Here is a 15,381-nt window from a genome sequence, read left to right on the forward strand (position 1 = left end):
AAGGAGGCTTTGTTGATAAACCTAACAAAAGTTTGTCACTTGAAATTCCCAACCTTCCCTTTGGTGCTCTACAAAAATAACCAAATACTTTAGGGCCTGACAGAAGATTTTGTTCTCTAATATTTGGCCAAAAAGTTCTCCTTAAGAAATCCCTATTGTTTTAGATCCAGTACACAGTTAGTTTAAAGTGTTGTTTGAGGAGAAGATTGTCCTTTCCTTTGAACTGTCTGAGCTTAAATACACATTTATAGTCAAAGTAAACCAGGCAGTATACAGATATTGATTGATTTCTTGGCCAAGTTGCTATTTTTTCCCCTGCAATACCCTATACCTCCAAACCCTAGCCACTTCTCACTGATGCTGGGTCCTGGGTACGCTGAAGGAAGAAAACCATGAATAAATAAATACACATTGAATTGCAGTGATATAGTGTGTTATCTGTGTTGTATCTGACAGCACTAAAGTTAATGAAGGAGGGTCAGGTTTATTATTTAGTTGTTTATTGGAACCATAATAAATATAAGTCCATTAGAAATCTTAACTGCGTATAGTAGACTAATTGAAATAACAACAAAATAATATGTAATGAAAGTCACCATTGGTGGATGTAATTGCCAATAAGAGTGAATATCTATTTTGCAATATGATATTCTGATGGGTCAATAATTTATTCATCCTCCATATGAACATCAATGTTGGCATTTTTGGTACAGCGATATCTCAATAGGATGTATGCTTTCTGGTAAAGGTTCTTTTCTAGGGCTTACCACATATCTTGTTCTGAATAGCCTGATCCCACAACTAGTAAAGTTATCTCTTTCTAGAGGTGAAGAGTGAAATTTTGCCTAGATGTAGCCATTAACTGTCTATGCCTGGAATTCTTTCCTGGTATAGCGAAGCATTCCAGCACAGAAACCGAAAACAAGAACAAATGAATTGCAGTAAACAAGAGATAATCAACATATAACAATATCTGGGTTTTTTGAATAGTGAGATGAATTCCTGCTTTTCAGTATATTTAACTGTGTATTGAGAATACTAAAAATTAGATCAGTCATAATTGTTAGTATGAGAGAGTCATTTTCTCCAAACAATAAGAAGTATGCAATTTCTCATCTTCTGCTGTAATACAGTCTATGTCTATCTTTTTGATATTTGACAGTTGATACAGCTTCAACCCTTCCTGTTTGCCTTCTGCTCCAAATCCATGCAAATTGATAAGCTGGAGCACAGCCTCTTCTGGTCCAGAAGGTTCAAACAATGAAACGCCATCACCCGCTGTCTTCCTGTGCAGGAAGCCCTCGTGATAGCCAAGCAAGTCTCCTTTCCCTGGTTTCTCTGCCATTTCCCAGCCTGCTTGAGGGCTTCCACTGTGTTGCCCAGAGAGCTCCATTATGTGAGTAATAACTCTCTTCACATTCTCTTGGTACATATGTGGTACTAGTAGTTTCAACACCAAAATAATTTTTTGCTAAGTTTACTTTACCAGAAGGTTTTTTAAGATGGTTCTGACTAAACCAAAATGGGCTCTATCCTACATCGATAGATAGCTAAACCTGTATACTAGAATTGATAATAAGGATATAAACAAAGGAAAGATTTAAAACAAAACAAACAAAAAAACACTATTTCGTTGAAAGTAATTTTTCAAATCTTTTTTCTTTTTGTTTTGAGAGTATATCTTCATTTTACATATAAAAATGAGTGTTTATTGTAATGAAGTGTTTGTAGACATAATTAAGGAAGGTGTTAAACTGGTAATCGGTTTACTTTGTTTCTGTGAAAATGTGACCGAGTCCAGGGAAAAATATTTTTCCATCATAACCTTATAAGAGAACAGCTTTGTTAAGTGAGATCTCGGTGCACAATTAGATTAGATGTGGAGGAAAAATGCCAATAACACAATCACTTTTGAGTAAGTGTCACTTCAAAGTGACAATTACAAATTTAGTGTTTCAAACACAGTTTTAAATTGGTGTTTTAAAAGTAGGATACAGAAGATGAGAGTATAGACCTACATTTTAAAATATGTATGTGTTTTTAAAGTTCTGTTTTGGATGTCTTAGAAGAGAATATTTCACAGATATGTGGATTCTTCAAAGAATACTGTATCAAAATGATCCTGTTGCTCTAGGTTGATTCAGAACAATAGTTCTAAATATTATGATTACAGAGTAATCATGTCCCCAAATACTAGAACACAGTTTTTGCATAATCAGAGTCCACCTCATCCATCCAAGGCTTTATTATTAGAAAACCAGATGAATCCAATTAAGCTATAGAGTTTGCACTATGAAGGGAACAATTTTTATGAGCATATATCACATTATATTTTATATTATCTATTTTATATGATATGTAATGATATATATTATATATTTATTCTATAACCAATGAATCTTCTATTTTTATTACTTTGGTTATTGCATATATGTATATATGGTCATGTGGTTGAATACATACAGTAAGGTACAAAAGCAACATCTTCATGAACCACTGTAAACTAATAATGATCCTTTGCTGTGATACTAGAGTCATTTGGCCAAAAGTAGCTAGGGAGGCACTTTTTGGAAAAGTTTCATAGATCTGGGTCTGAGGTCATTAACCAAAGCAGCAAAATTGGAATTTAAATGTTCTATATTTGATGTCAATAGAAATTAAAATTTAGTCTATAATGTGTTTGTTCAATATAAAATATTTATTTAAATCATCACCAGAGGATCTTGGCCACACGTTCCCATGGTTAATTTTTAGAGATTATTCACTGACTTTCTCATTTTTCTTAAACAGGCCTCATTCAAACAGAACTGATACTAAATATCACAGTGTTTCTTTTATTTTTTTTTATTTTATTTTTTAAGATTTTATTTATTTATGCATGAGAGACACAGAAGGAGAGAGAGGCAGAGACACAGGCAGAAGGAGAAGTAGGTTCCATGCAGGGAGCCCCATGCAGGGACTCGATTCCAGGTCTCCAGGATCACACCCCGGGCTGAAGGCGGCGCTAAACCGCTAAGCCACCAGCACTCCCCTCACAGTGTTTCTTTTAATTTAATTTTATTTAAAAAGTTTTTTTTTTTTTAACTATGCTATGCTTTTTTAACTATGTCATGTCAAACACTTAAGTGTTTTGAAAAGTAAAAAAAACATGGGGCTCAAACTCAAGATCCTAAGATCAAGAGTCTCATGATCTATCAACTGAGCCACCCAGATGCCCCATCACAATGTTCACTTTAATTTTAAATAATATATATTTGACCTGTTTCCTTTAACTATGAACATTACACAATACGTCTTGATCCTTAAAGGAGAGACAATGCTCCCTTAATTTTTCTACCAACTCATCCTTCACCAGCCACCTCAAAATACTGCTCAATATATTGATTTTACATAATTAATAACAATGACATATTGATTATTTTTTATACCAATAATCTGTATCATTTCAATATTTTGATGCTAAGAATTAATTTTATATTCTGTTGAGGATTAAAGACAAATGGCCAGATTTTATAATTGCCTGGGTATATAAGCATTAGTCCTAAAAGAAACAAAGGTGTATTTGAATATAGATGAAAATAAATGTTCTACAGTCTGTGTCACTAAAACTAGAATGTTGCATAAGGAAATGGAGAAATGATTAATAGGACGGAAGGAGGGCTTAGTAAATTGCAATACATTTATTTGCTTTGTTAGCCTCTTCTTTAGATTATGCAACTTGTAAATGTATAATTTATTGCCTAAAATACATTTTCTCCTTTGTGTGCATATGTTTTTTTGTTTTTGTTTTTGTTTTTGTTTTTTTCCTTACAGCTTATAGATTCTCATCCTAATTTGAACTTTTATCTTTTAGTTCTAGAATTGGGTGATGCCAGTTCACGCTCTGGCAGTCCTAACCCTTCCAAAGAGGATTATACAAAGGATCATTATTTGTTTTCAGATTAGGGAAATAAGCCACTGGATAAATAGGGAAAGTACTGTAAGGACAGCCAAAGAATATAAGCATTTTGAAGACAATATTTTGTTATCAGTAACTTTAATTGCTGACTCTACTTTCGCTGACATTCTCAATAACTAAGCAGTATGGCCTCTGCTGTGAGCCAAGGTTCATCTGAAAAATTCTTCTGTGTTTCTGAGCCCTGGCTTTCTTAGTTTTGAGGCATTTGTGTGGAATATCAGTATTATTCCAACTGTCTTCACCCTTGGAGAATTTCATTAAAATGGTTCACAGAGAATCCCTCCCTTGGTCATCAGTATTTCTGTGAATTGATTTGCATTTCTAATTGTATATTCTCATCTTAATGGCTTTTCAGAAGGGTAGATAAATGATGTGTTCTCTTCTCATCATCTGCTTTTTTTTTTTTTTTCTCATCACCTTCCAATAGATGTCTCCATTTTTAAGGGAGCTCACATTCAAACTATATTCTCCTCACAAATCTTTTGGAAAATGTTCAATAACAATTTAATGATATTCTATTCATTTACTTATCCCTGATGCTTAAATGTGTTTCTTTGGTATGATAACCCCAGGTTGTTGTTTTTTTAATAGTTTTAGATTTACAGATAAATCACAAAGATAGTACAGAGTTCCCATGTGCTTCACACCCAATCTTTCCTATTTCTAACATCTTACATTATGATGTGCTTTTGAAAATCAATGAAGTCAATACTGGTACATTATAATTAACTAAAGTCCATAATTTATTTGGTTATTTAGCTTTTACCTAGTATTTTCTGCTCTGGGATCCCAACCACAATACCACATAACATTTAGCTTTCATGAATCCTTAGGCTCCTTTTGGCTATTACTCAGACTTTCCTTGTTTGGATGAACTTAAGTGTTTTGAAAAGTAAAAAAAAAAAAATTTTTTTTAAAAGTGTTTTGAAAAGTACTAGTCAGGTATTTTGTACAATGGTTCTCAGTGCAGATTTCTGTGATGTTCTTCTCATGATTAGACCAGAATTTTTGCTTTTACAAGGATCCCAGTTTAAAACCAGAGAACTATGTCAGTTTCTAATGTTTTTTTACTCTTCATTCTGTGTCTATAATGACAATATGAACTTCATTAGTAACTTCTTCGAATTCAAGGCTTTTAAAAAATAACTAATTCTTCACTTGTTCTAAAACTTTGCTAAATTTTAACTCTAAATTATAAAGAATTTCTAGCTTGACTAGTGCCTTAAGAAAATTACATTTTTATTTTTTTTAATATTTATTTATTTATTCATGAGAGACATAGAGAGAGAGAGAGAGAGGACAAAGATAGGCAGAGGGAGAAGCAGGCTCCTTACAGGGAGCCAGATGCAGGACTTGATCCTGGATCCTGGGATCACGACCTGAGCCAAAGGCAGGTGCCCAATGGCTGAGCCACCCAGGCGTCCCAGAAAATTATATTTTTATGATTCAATATTTACTCTATAGTGATTTTTTAAATTGCTGAAACTATGTGGCTATTGTGACTGGTGAAGATGCATATTTTTTTTCTATCCCTGCTCCTGCAAAACACTTCCTATATATTTTTCCACTCTAAGAGATGTCCACTTCAGGCTAACTAGAGGTTACTGATGGAAGCTTTCTGGAAAAAAAAGATGCTCTCCACCTTCAGTACTACTCTGTTCATTCCCATGGGCTGTTCAAATTGTTGCTTACATTCTGCTCTCAAATATAACACTTTTAGAAACAATTTTAAATGCATATTTTTCTCATTATAAAAATGTGCATGCCTGTTTCTGTGAAAACATTTTGGAATATACGGAAAAGTTGGAGAAAATATAAATTATTTTAGCAATCAGAAATGTAAACTGAAAGCATATTTGAAAACCCATATATATAGAAAATATACTCATACATATGAATGTGTATATATATATGTCTCAAAATATATTCAAAATCACCCTTATGTATATGTAACTATGATCATCTGCAATATAATTTTCAATACTTTCTTATCATATAAAATTAGTATTTTATGTATTTTTCCTTTTATTGAATATTATTCAAAAATGTGATTTTACAATAACTGTATAATATACCATTGTAGGGATGATCTATTTTGTAGGACATTTTTATATTCTCCATATTTTGAGATTTTAATTAATTTATTTATTTATGATAGTCACAGAGAGAGAGAGAGAGAGAGAGAGAGTGAGAGAGAGAGGCAGAGGGAGAAGCAGGCTCCATGCACCGGGAGTCCGATGTGGGATTTGATCCCGGGTCTCCAGGATCGTGCCCTGGGCCAAAGGCAGGCGCCAAACCACTGAGCCACCCAGGGATGCCCCATATTTTGAGATTTTAAATAATGCAGCGAACAGTATTCTTTTAGGTAAGTTTCGGGAATAGATTCCCAGAAGTGAGATTAACTTTTCAAAGTAAATAAACATTTTAAGAACTTAAACTAATTGTGTTTGACAAAAATTTTACTAATTTATTCTACCATCAGAGTTGTCAAATTCTGTTTCATTGTTTTTCATTTTCAGTTTCTGATCACTTAGAAGCAAATTCCCTTCAGAATACAAGTCCCTCCCAAGTGTATTCATTTTAATAAGAAATAATTCCTCGACCTTAAACACACTTTGGCTTTTAACTAGTTTGTTTGCTCTCTCTGTCTGTCTGTCTCTCTCTCTCTATCTCTCTCTGGCACAGAGCGAGACTGCAATAAAATATCAGTTATGCTTTATTCCATCTTTTCTTCTGTTCTTCTGAAAAATTCTTATCAGACTTTGGTTCTACTTCTACAAAGGAACAGAAACCTCTATTCAAGTCAGTAATGATGTTCAGTTTGCCAAATAAAAAGATTACCTTTCTGTTCTTATCTGCCTCGACTTCTGGGTGGGATGTAATTAATTAATCACTTCCTCCTTTTTGAAATACTTTCTTATCTTGTTTTGCATGACCCTACACAACTCTGGGATGCTTCTAACACATTACCCAATATTTCCTGTCTCTTTTATTTGCTATTATCCCTCATTTGACTTCTAAATGTCAATCTAGGGTTAAGAAACCCAATCCAAAAATACCTAAAAGTAGATTTCTTGATTCCTTGCTAAATTTGCTGTCTCTGAGTCTTCCCCATCTGAACATGTAGCACTCAGTCTATGCCACACAGCTAGCTATGCCAAAAACAATGTCTCCAGGATTCCTCGCTCTCATTCTCTCCTCACATTTAATATTTCACCAATTCCTGTTGCCTCTGATTGCAACCAAACTGATGATCTTTTCCACATCTCCATTGTTGCCACACTAAGTAAGATGGGACCACTGATCACTGTACTTTTTTATTCTGCCCTTAAAATACACACAGGGGCACCTGGGTGGCTCAGTTGGTGAGCGTCTGCTTCACCTCAGGTCATGGTCCCAGGGTCCTAGAATCGAGCTCCATATCTGGCTGGCTCCCTGCTCAGTGAGCAGTCTGCTTCTAACTCTTCCTTTGCTTGTTGCTCCACCTCCTTGTGCTCTCTCTCTCTCTCTCTGTGTCAAATAAATAAATTAAATAAACAAATAAATAAATAAATAAAATCTATAAAATTTATTTACAAATAAATAAATAAATAAAATAAAATAAAATAAAACAAAATACACACAAATATATCAGATATCACTTTCATTTTCAAAATTGTCCATCACATTTGAGTAAAAGCTAACAGGCTCTGGAAAACAAAATATTCAAGCACACTAGCAACAAAAATTCAAATTAAGCCAGGCACAATATTTTTCCTGTAAAATTGGCATGAAGAGATGGTTAGTTTTTTTGTTCATTAAATATGTACTAAGTATATGCTACATGATACCATTTGAAATTTTCTGTATCCTCTCACTAAAATATAAATTCTATGAAAGCAAGTATCTTATTATGGTTATAGATGCATCTCTAAAATTTCAAAGGTGAGGGATCCCTGGGTGGCGCAGTGGTTTAGCACCTGCCTTTGGCCCCGGGCTCCCGGTGCATGGAGCCTGCTTCTCCCTCTGCCTATGTCTCTGCCTCTCTCTCTCTCTCTCTCTGTGACTATCATAAATAAATAAAAATTTAAAAAAAAATAAAATTTCAAAGGTGATACTAAAATTTCTAATTAGACAATTTACAGTGTAGCCCTGGACACCTCTCTTCATCATGAAAATACCAGGATAGTGAGAAGAAAGTTGCTGCTCAATTAAATTAGTCGAAATCAAACTTATACTTCACTGGAAAATGAAAGCTACGTGAGGTGGTTTAGAGAGAGATAAGACATTGATAAATATTAAGCATCACAAAGAAGGTTGAAACCAAGAAAGTAAAATTCTGAGTTTAAGAATTAGGCTTTGCCACAAATTTTTGGTTATCTCTGCTGCACACTTCCAGTGTGTCTCAGACAAGATGACTTGTTTTGTTTTTTTTTTTTTTGAAGATTTTACTTATATATTTATTTGAGAATTTGAGAGACAAAGAGAACACAGGAGCAAGTAAGAAGAGGGAGAGGGACAAGCAGACTGCCCTGAGCATGTAGCCTGACATGGGGCTTGATCTGAGAACCGTGAGATCATGACATGAGCTGAAATCAAGTGTCTGATACTTAACTGACTGAGCCACCCAGGTTCCCCATGAAGATGTCTTTTAGATCCCCCCCTCTTTTTTTTTTTTTTTTTTTTTAAGATTTCCTTGTTTATTCATGAGAGACACAGAGGGAGAGGCAGAGACATAGGCAGAGGGAGAAGCAGGCTCTCTACAGGGAACCCAAAGTGGGACTTGATCCCAAGACCCTGTGATCGTGACCTGAGCCAAAGGCAGACACAACCACAGAAACACCAGGTGCTCCTGTCCTTTTTATCTTAAATCTTACCTTTCCATTCTAGGAAAGCCACACTTAGGACAGCATTGCTCAGAGGCCAGTAACAATGTGGACAGACACTTTTCTATTTTTCTTTCATGGATATTCTCCATTTAATAGCTATTACATTAAAAGGATATAACATCAATGTTTTAATTACTTTACAATGCTAGGTTTTAAAATAATAAATTACCAATAATATGTTCCTTATTACCTCCTAACAAGAAAAGCATTCAGTCTAAATATGTGAGTTCAGAGAAGAAATAGTTTTTCGGAGATTCATTAAAAAGCATGCCTTTTCAAAAAGTGCAAAAGTGATGGTATAATGTTTTCCATAGCTAAGGAAACCATATAAAGATAAATATTATTTTAGTACTGAAGTAAAACAGAGTGCATATCAACAATTATGACATGATACAGAATGCTTTAGTTTGGGTTATTGTATATTGAAGATATATGCATACATGCATTAAGGCATACATACATATATACATATGTATATGTGTGTATTTATGTATATTTATCTTTCTTAACCTTGGCCCCATGGAATTTTATGTAAAGACCACATACATATGCATTTATTCATTTTAGTTGATTGCAAATAACATCCCTAAGATTCTCCAATAATTCATGAGCATCCCTAAAAGCAAAAATATCACATTTTTGAGGTTTCTGGCCTACCCAGAAAATTTCTACTCTATTGACCATTTCTGTAATATGAAGCTATTCTGAAGGACATTGATTTGTGCTAGGCTGTCATTAGTTTTAGAAGAGAGAAGAATGATAAAGAAAAAAGTTAATTTTTTGGATGGTTATCAGCATTAATTTAAATTACTATTTTTTTTAAGATTTTATTTATTTGAGAAATAGAGAGCATGAGAGAGAGATCATGAGCAGGGGTAAGAGTAGAGGGAAAAGCAGCTCCCCACAGAGCAGGGAGCCAACAGATTGTGGGACTGGATCCCAGGAATTTGGGATCATGACCTGAGCCAAAGGCAGATGCTTAACCGACCGAGCCATCAAGGCTCCCAGCACTAATTTAAATTAAGTTTAATTGCATGTAACAATAATAAGAATATCCTGACACAGAGATACCAGCCACTGCTTATTGAATGCCCACTGTGTTCCAGGCATTGCAGCTTGTGCTAACATCTTAGTAGTTAAGTTTATTAAACTATCCCTCTTTCACAAATGTGGGAATTCAGAGGAATTGGGTACCCTTCATCAGTTTACACTTAATACTATTGGAGTAGTTACTCCTTCATTTCTGTAAGCACTGCAGAATGAATTCTGACATTAAATCAAAGCCAATTTGCTGTCAGATACTTTATATTTGGTTCAAAAATGTCTTGGTGCTTCTAAATAAGGACACCTAAAACATACACGGTGGGTGTTGCTTATAAGGATCTTAAATATTACATCGTCTAATTTTATAGCAGATGAGTAGCAATCAGCATAAAGTCCTTAATTAAAATTCAGTGTAATAATTTTCCATTCTGGAAAGCCATACCTGGTTCCACTGGCAAAGTGAAGAGCCTCATCTCTTTGTTTCCCTAGACAAAACGCTGCTCTAACCCTACCAGATTAAGCAGGAGCTAGGAAGTAAGTACCCCTCTCCTCTAATAAATCATGAGCTTGCATCACAGCAGGAAGTTTGTCATTTCTATATTACTTCTGAGCACTACAGTGTCAGAAACATACACAAAGTTTAATAATTAGTAGTTTAATTGATGTATTAATTGATATTAAGTTCTGTAATTTTTATATTTCTCACACATGTTAATGAATTCATTTGTTTAGGTGGACATATTATCCCTTAAAAATATTTTGACACAATATTCCTACATAAGCATTTAAAAGTGCCAGTGGGGAGAGAACAAATCCAATGAAGAAAATTCAGATACTTACAAGTGCAATTATTTTTGCTTCATAAGAAGTCAAATTAAAGGTCTGCCGTTTTTAGTTTCCTAACCTAAGTATTAGCATATTTTGCCTCTGTGTTATTTAAGCATTTTTTAAATTTAACAGTTACAAATTCTATTTTGTATGTTGTTCTATTCCTCAGTTATTATTCAGGCATAAACATTAATTAATAATCATAATAATAACAAAGTATAACATTTATATGGTGCTTACTCTATAACATCCACGTTTTAAGTGCTTTAAATATAACTCTTCTATTCTAAGTGCTATGTATATATTATCCTCAACAAGTCTGTGAGGTAGGTACTATTATTATCTCTAATTTAGAGAATGGAAAAATGACATATAGCTCAGTGCCTTGCCCCAAATTATACTGCTAATAAATACAGAGCTAAGAATTGAACCCAAGCAGAATGAATTTATATTTCTTGCTCTTCAACAAGCTACACTGCCTTTGCATAAATGGTAAGACCCATGATTGCAATAATTCTTTCATAATTCTACCTTTATTATTCTAGATATTTGTTTCATATGCTTTCTTACTCAAAGTCCTCTGTTAATATTTAACTAAGTTTCCTTTTGTTAGTTCTTATCAGCGATAAACAAGAGTTACTTGCTTTAACTTATGGATTAAACAACTAATACATAACAATTTTTTTCTTTTTCTTAGAGGGTTCTTGCCAAGCATTTATTATCTAAGATTTAAAATGTTTTTGTGGATCTGCTATATTGGAGAGAGTTTATCAGTCCTTACAACTTGGATTGAAATAATTTTTAAAAATTCTCATTTCACTGATTATAAATAAATACCAGATTTCTAAAATTTCTTAATGCAAAATTAATTACAGGATATTTTTGCGTGTTTCTAGTCTTTCTATTTCTTTTCTTCTTCACATCCACTGCTGTCACCTAATCAGGAATAATGAACAAGATATTGGGTCAGCTCAATTTGAGAAGTTATTCTGACTCAATTAAGCCTGAGAGGTCTCTCAAGCATTTGGGGCAATGAACCGATGTTTTAACAATCCTTATTGCACTTTATGGGTTCTATACTCTTCACATTTTCCCTAGCAAAATTGCTTTTTCAATTGGTGCTTCACAGGATTTAAAAATTTTGTATGTTGGCATTGTAGAATGTTACCCAGAAAATGTTTACTGATTATAGCATACTGTATTTATTGGTTTCAACAGATTTAAAGTGCTGCTTCTTATAAAAACTGAATTGTCCTTCAAATTCAGTATTTATATCATCGAGCTTAAGGAACATTGCAATGAGTAAAGTGAAGAACTGATTTTTAAAAAAAGGATGGAAGTCTGTAATAAAATGAAAAGCAGTAATATCTCCTTTGATGACAAATATCACAGCTCACTTCCATCAACTTTTTCTCATAATTTTGGGAATGACTTTTCTATTCCAACTCCTACAGTGGTTTCCATTTTTGTATGTCTTACAGTCATGTGAAAGTTCAAATGTCTCATTATATATAATCTATAGAAGTTCAGGTTTTCAAAGAACAGATCCTGAGACAAAGATTCAAATGTAAGTAATTTCTTAAGGAAGTGTTCTCAAAAAAAAAAAAAAAAATGATGAGGGAGTGGAGGAAGCAGAAGAGAGAAAGAGATGAAGTCAAGGGAGATGCAATTTCTATCAAAACCCTCCATTACAGCTGTTCATACAAGGAGCTCTGGAGCAGAAGGTATCCCTCTGTGTTTGTCCTACCTGAAAGTGAGGGTGCAGTTCTTGGGGGATGGGTACTTAGAATCAGCTTGAGTGACACAAGGGATCAGACTGTCAAATCAGATGCATAGTAATCAAAGATTTTACCTAGTTTTAAGACTTACTAATACTTTTAAGGCCACAGAACATCAAGAGGCTTTGACCAAGTAGGGAGAACTCTGGAGTATCATGGATATCTATAAGGTATGCACTTCTGGCACAAAATAATGCACAAAGTCTTTAAAGTGCAGTTCCTGGAGTTATCTCACACAGAGAAGAAAACATTTAAATTACAAAACTTTGAATCTTATACTCTAGAGAGACAGGTAGTTTATGTGACACTCATCAGGAAGGCATGCCTCATAGATTACAGGTTCATTTACCATAAATGACCCTTTATCTAAAGACATGCAATACGTAAGTTGTTTTCCTCCTTGTAAACATCTTTAGTCTATTTACCTGGAAGGCTAATTGACTAGGAAAGTAGACCAGGGCACCTGCTTTTGTTTCTTTATCCCAAGTGTGTCCTCCTGCCCCAACTAGTGAATGCATCATAGGCCAATTGCTTTCAAGAGATCTAAAGGTCTGCAAGAGCTCTAACAGAAACTAGTCCACAGCATATCCAAAACCCATTCACAGTCTAGACTCCTTTCTGAAATACCTGGCTCTGTGTATTATGCTCTACCTCAAGCAAACCAGTTGAATTTCCGCAGGTGAAATGTCTTTACACATTTTCTTTCTTCATTTTGAATGCGGTTTTTTGTTTATTTGTTTTTGTTTTTTGCAAATAGCAGTGCATGGGGGAACTCCTACAGACTTTAATGCCAGTATGGTTTCCACTGTGGACTCCTCTTAAGACTCACAAAAGCGAGATGGTCAGCCCTCTCTTTATCATTGCGCTACATTATTTTTATTATTAACAAAATTGTTTACTTACATGAAAATTAACTACAAGTATATTAAGTTTTGGAGGTCCTAGACTCCTTTCAGATTCTGAAAATTGTCATATGATACCACATGCTACAGGGGTTTTTTTTTGGCATTCGACTATATGAGGTGAAATATCCTTGAATCCCAATTGTGGATCCCAGATTAAGAAACCCTATAAAAATATATGTTTATTGAGAATACATTCTCCATCTTTTTCATCATTTCACATTTTTTTCAGCTTACTGCCTGAATATATGTTAGATGTGGGAATATTAATTTTTAAGACTTTTTGGTATCTCTTACACTGATCTCTCTTTTCCTCAGGTATAAACCACATTCATCAGCAAACTTCCTACTCACCCCCCTTTGCTTTCTTTATCCATTAAAAACAATAGTTTGTATCACTATATGCTGGGTACTCATCTTAGCATTTGGCAAATTGTCTTCACCAATCCTAACTACAAACTAGAGAAGTATTTTCTATTATTATCTCAATTTAAAAGTAAGAAACTTGGGCATCCCGGGTGGCTCAGAGATTTGGCGCTGTATTCAGTCCAGGGCCTGATCCTGGAGACCTGGGATTGAGTCCCACATGGGGCTCCCTGCATGGAGCCTGCTTCTCTGTCTGCCTGTGTCTCTGCCTCTCTCTCTTTCTGTGTGTCTCTCATGAATAAATAAATAAAATCTTAAAAAAAAAATAAAAGTAAGAAACTTGATCCCCAGAGTGGGTAACTGAATTGCTCAAGGTCACAGAATGAGTGTATATCAGAATAAGGATGCTGCCTAACTATAGACTTCACATTTTCCCACTTTTATTTATTTATTTATTTATTTATTTATTTATTTATTTATTTATTTATTTGAGTTATAATTGACATATAACACTATATGAGTTTCAGGTGTTCAACATAATAAGTTGATAGTTGTATATTTTGTGAAATGATCACCAGAACAAGTCTAGTCAACATCTATCACCTTACATAGTTACAAAAAATTTTTTTCTCGTGATAAGAAAATCTAAGATCAACCCGCCTAGTAACTTTCAAATATGTAGTACAGTATTATTAGCTATAGTCAACCTTGCTGTACATTAAATCCCCATGACTTACTTACTTTATAACCTGAAGTTTATATATTTGATGCTCTTCACCCATTCTCAAAATTTTTACTCACTTTTAAATTTTATTTTAATTTCTAATTATATTGATTTCTTCAATTAAAAAGATAAATATATAAACACATATATGTAGTTATATGTGTATGTGTATAAGTACATATTCACTCAAAAATCAACCTAGGACATAAAATGTTATGAATATATTTGAAGCCCCTTGTGTTCCTCTTTCCATTTATATCTTTCTTTCTTCCTACCAGACATAACTACTACTCTGTCTGACTTTTGTAATTGTCATTCATCTTTCTCTTTCCACTCCACATATATATTTAGATAATATAAAGTAATATTTTGTAGGAAACATTCACACATATGTATTATCATATTGCATGTTATTTTCTACAAGTCACTTTTTTCTCAATTTAATATTTTTTGAAATTAATTCCTGCTTTGTAAAACCTTACAATAATTCATTGAAATTATGTCAAAATTTCTTTATTATTTTCCTAAGGGAATTTTTGCTTGCTTCCACATTTCAATATAAGAAATGATACAGCCAAGAAAAAATTCAAGCCTATTTCCTTCTGCACAAATGCAATATTTTCTCCAGAGTATGTTTAGGAATAAAATTTATCTTGTAGAATATATACACTTTCAAATATACTGGATATTGACGAATGCATTTCAACTTTTTAGCCAACTTAAATTTTCTGCAGTAATCTATAATTCTTCATTTAATTTTATCTTCTCACTTAATGGATATAAAGCATTTAACAGTTGGGCATATTGTGATATTTCCTCAATTATAAATTGACTATTCACATTTGTTCTTCTTTTTGGCTAACTATATTTATTATTTATCTATACAGGCTCTTTATATATAAGCTTCTGCCTT

The sequence above is a fragment of the Vulpes lagopus genome, chromosome 16, assembly GCF_018345385.1.
Source record: "Vulpes lagopus strain Blue_001 chromosome 16, ASM1834538v1, whole genome shotgun sequence".
In the NCBI taxonomy this organism is placed as follows: Eukaryota; Metazoa; Chordata; class Mammalia; order Carnivora; family Canidae; genus Vulpes; species Vulpes lagopus.